This window comes from Neophocaena asiaeorientalis, unplaced genomic scaffold, assembly GCF_003031525.2.
Source record: "Neophocaena asiaeorientalis asiaeorientalis breed wild unplaced genomic scaffold, Neophocaena_asiaeorientalis_V1.1 scaffold105, whole genome shotgun sequence".
NCBI classification, from domain to species: Eukaryota; Metazoa; Chordata; class Mammalia; order Artiodactyla; family Phocoenidae; genus Neophocaena; species Neophocaena asiaeorientalis.
In genome coordinates this window covers 1,626,630-1,630,916 of record NW_020172162.1, presented here as the reverse complement: position 1 = coordinate 1,630,916, position 4,287 = coordinate 1,626,630, and the positions used below count along the sequence as shown (strand labels likewise).

Sequence of the window (4,287 nt, the reverse complement as noted above, 5' to 3'; positions counted from 1 at the left end):
AAAAAAATAAAAGACCTCAAAAAACCTTGGTGTTGAAAAAGTAAAAGACTCTTAATCGTGGAATAAAAACAAAATCTGTTCTCAAGGCAGTTGGTCTCTGGTTCTCGGCTTTCAGCAAAATTGAAGGAGGCCCTAAGTAAGCTGTCAGCGGCAGGGCATTAAAAATTATTTTTGATGATGGATCACTTTGTTATTTTGACGTATAACTGGAAAGGAGACTAGCATTTAGTGTCATTGCTATAACAAAACCTTCCTTCCCTCTATTTATTTAGGTGGATAGAACAAACACTTTCTCTTACCTCTCTAAAAATGAAAAATTAGAAAAAGAATCGACTCTGAAAACTGTCATAATTTAGCATTTAGTACTATCAAGTCATAGATACATGAGTTAATTGGGATACAAAACATGGTCATTGAATTCATTAAGAGATTCCTTTCTGATACATTGTATACATTTAATAATTATCTACACAATTTATAATTACGTTGACCAGTTTTATACTTGTGATAAACGTAATACCTACACCAACCAGAATTATATTTTTTTGGGAAATGTATCAGTTATTTAATTAGGTTCTTTGTAAAAAATTTAGAACACCAATTTGTGAGAGAAAACAGAACAGAGGTAGCGGTAGATCTGAGGAACAGCTTTGATTTCTTCGCAGAGTTTGTGAGTCCAGGGCTCTCAGGTCAACCTTGCTCTGCTCTGTAAGCTTGGATTTCCCTTTCTCTGCGTCGAAGGTCTTACCTTCCTGGTGTCTGGGCTTTACAGAGCTTCTTCTTTCTGAAATAAGCCTCAGGGAGATGTTTTGGGATTTCCACACCACTCACCAATTTTGGTGGAGATGACAAATTTCTGGTGTGTTCTAGCAGAGGAACTCGATTGAGGATGAGAGGTCCAGTCACAAGCAGCGTGCTACCGCCCAGCTGCTTCAGGAAAACCACCGCCATGCCTCTGCGGCACCCAGTGAGGTTGCTCACAACGGTGCTGGGAGTGATGCTAGCTCGCAGCTTCCTTACATCTGATGGAAAGGTTTTCTTTGGTGGCTCGAGAGCTTTCAAGGCACATCTTCAGTAGAACAGTATCCAGGCGCTCTGTGACGCTTATCCACTCAGGTCCCACCATTTCTGTCACCCCCAAGCAAGAAATGTCTCTTTCTTTTCAACCCTAAATGTAGCTGCTGATTACTTCCTCTTCGCCATGGCCTTGCTGGAACACATAGCAGATGGGGAAAAGCTGCCAATTCCGCTGACTAGGATGGGGTTTTGGTTGTGGTGGGGTTTCCCCTTCTGAGGTGTTTTTGGCCTTGAGGTTACGCTTCTTAACCTTGCCCTGGCATCAGACTTCTTGGCTTCAGGTTTCTTCTCCTTATATCCAGCTTCTCTATTTTTTCATCCACCATCTTACAAGATGGGAAAGAGCCAGAATAGTACGTTTTGACACTTGGAACATTTAGGGCCACAGAAAAACTTTAAAATATTTATCTCAATCTCTCTTTATATCTCTATTTATATATCTATATCTAACTTTCTATATGTAGCAGGAATCTATCTGTCTATATAAAACAGAACATAAAAGGATCAACAGAAAGACTTTGAAGCAGAAAAAATATAAGGATAACTCTGCTGTAAGTATATTGGAAACATGAGTTTAATATGAATGAATTAATGAGTTTAATATGAATCAATTAAATATTAACTCATATTTAATGAGTTAAATATGAGTGAATTGTCCTCAGATACAGAAGGAAGATTCCATGACTGTCTGGGCCTGTGGGGAGGAGGTTTCTGGAAAAAGGGGGATTAGCCTCTAGTAAAGCAGAGACAGGAAAAGCCAGGGCTGTGGGCCTGCAGCCCAGGGCATGAGGGCTCCCGTTCTGGTCTCGACTCTCACTCCGCTTCTTGAATTTTGGGTGGGTAACTGCTCCCTTCTGCTGATTGCCCTACGTCTCTCTTGCTTCTTCTCCCCTCCCTTCCTCCAATATCCCCTGCATTCCCCTCCTGCCCCCTTTACCACACAAAAGGTCAGGTGAGTATGGGATGGCGATCAGTATCAGGGAGCGTGAGACAGAGAAAAAACATGGTTATGTGACCCTGAATGTGGTTAAGTTTGTGAGGTTCTTATTTAGGTGGGGGAGTGAGAAGGGTGATTGCACAGGTGAAGCCATATCATCTCTGTTTTTTTTCCTACTTTAAGCCCCAGAGTGGGTTCCTGGCTGGAGAGGTTTGGGAGGACAGCTGGTCTACCCCTTGGACTGGGCAAGTGGTGTAGCCGTGCTGACCCCTGCCTCCTAGAGGAGTTGGAAGACTTTCTCTTTAGCGAGGGGAGCTGAAGTAGCAGGAAGCCATCTGGACTGACTGAGAGTCAGGGAGTTGGATTCGGGCCATGCTCTGCCACTTTTTTCTGTGATCTTGGGGAAAGCGTCTCGACTCTTAATGCCCAGTTTGTAAAGGAAAACATGGAATAAAGTGATCTGTGCATCTTCTCCCTATTCCAAAATTAATGGAGAATTGGAAAGAGCTTACAAAAGCCCAGGAACTGTTATTTTTCTTCAGCATCCTTGATGAAAAAAATTACAGTGAACTTTCCGGTTCATTGTTTAAAAAAAAAAAAAAAGAGGAAAAAGGGCGTCTTTTCTCTTTGAGAAACATCAAGACTTACTCTGCCCTCTAATAGTTGCCTGGGTAGAATTTTCCATCTTAGCACAAAGCAGCTCCACCTGGTTTTGTATCATCTCTTCTCTGTATACCCCTAATTTAACAAGAGGAACTGGAAGAGTCAGACAGTGTGTGGGAAGACTGGAGAAAATAAGGAAGGTATAAAAACCACTAGAGATGGAGATAAGTTAAACATTCTGGCAAATCATCACGGTGTATTGCTCATGTTGAATGCTTAGGCAGTGGGGAAGGTAGTTAAGAGAATGGCTCTAAATGCTTCATCTAATTGCAAGCAGCTGTCGATTAGTGGAGCTTGACCAACTGTTTTTAATTCCACTCAGTGGTGATGAAGAGAATGAGACTTTTAAGTGAAACTGGCAGGGGCTGTGTGTGTGCATGAAGTTGCTTGCGCTTTTTTTTAGAGGTCATAGAGTGCAGTAAATACTAAGAGATGCTCTTTGAAACCATGGCAGCCTTTCATGATAATGATTTTCCTAAATTTTGCCAGCATTTGTTGAGCTTTTGGCTGGAGGCAAACTTCTCTGTTATCCAAATTCTGGAATGATTTTTCACGGGGAGTGATTCATCCCCCAATGGTGAGTGACTGAATGGCTTGTGCCAATACAGAAGCAATTGTTGTTCGATGTTGGCAGTAAATCTCAAGTGAGAGGTAATAATGCCAGTTAAGAGTCTTCTCCTTAGGAATGTTTCATTTCACTCTTGCGATTAGAAAATAGGAAAAATAAGAAAGTGGAAAATTTTAGCTAGCTCCCTTCTGTTGTAAAACCTGCTACAAATCATCTACATTTGAGAGTTTTCTGGAAGACAAAGTTTTGAGTAGCCCAGTCTAATCAGTCTGATAACCTCTTTTGATGGAATTACTTTTCTCTATTTTCTTTTTCCTAATAATGTTAGTAATCTTTTCTAATATTTATTTGCCTTCATTTCTTGTCATACATTTAAGAAACAGTTATTTCGATGTTTCTGCGCTGCAAACTGGAGAGATCACTAACCTGACTGAAAACAAGGCTTCAATGAGACCAGGAAGGCCTACAGGTTCTAAAAGTAGCTAACTTGTCTGAAAATATGCAAAAGAAACAATCGGCAGAAACTCACAGGGAGAAAGGGGCTACACTCCTTCAGTGCCAATTACCATCCCTTTTACATCCTGAATTGCAGTGCCCTGAAAGAGAAAGTAAGTTTTCTAAGTATGAATGTGTGCAAAGATTTATCAACAAGGATGTTCTTCACAGCACTGTTTACAATAGCGTGGAATTAGAAGTACCCTAAATGTCTACAATTGGCATTAGCTCAGTAATTTATGGTGTTCATACGCAGGCATAAATATGTGTGAAAGAATATATCAGTGACTTGGGGGAATGGTCATAATGGACTAGATGAAAAATCAGGATCAAATGGAGTCATTTTAATAATGATTATATATACTTAAATATATATTTTAAATTACGTGATGTATGCATGTGTATAAAAAACCAAAGTCCAAAAAGAACAAAACGGAGAGTAGCGATGTGATTACAGGTGATTTTTATTTTCTGATTTGTGGTTTTTCTGTGTTTCCTAAATGTTCTCCAAAGAACATGTACTACTTTTATAATTAGAAAAAAGTTA

The 4,287-nt window shown here is 40.1% G+C and overlaps 1 pseudogene; it reads right to left on the bottom strand.

The window, feature by feature from the left end:
• Positions 1-589: 589 nt before the first annotated feature.
• Positions 590-1,403, bottom strand: LOC112406509 (60S ribosomal protein L6 pseudogene; annotated as a pseudogene).
• Between the last annotated feature and the right edge of the window lie 2,884 nt (positions 1,404-4,287).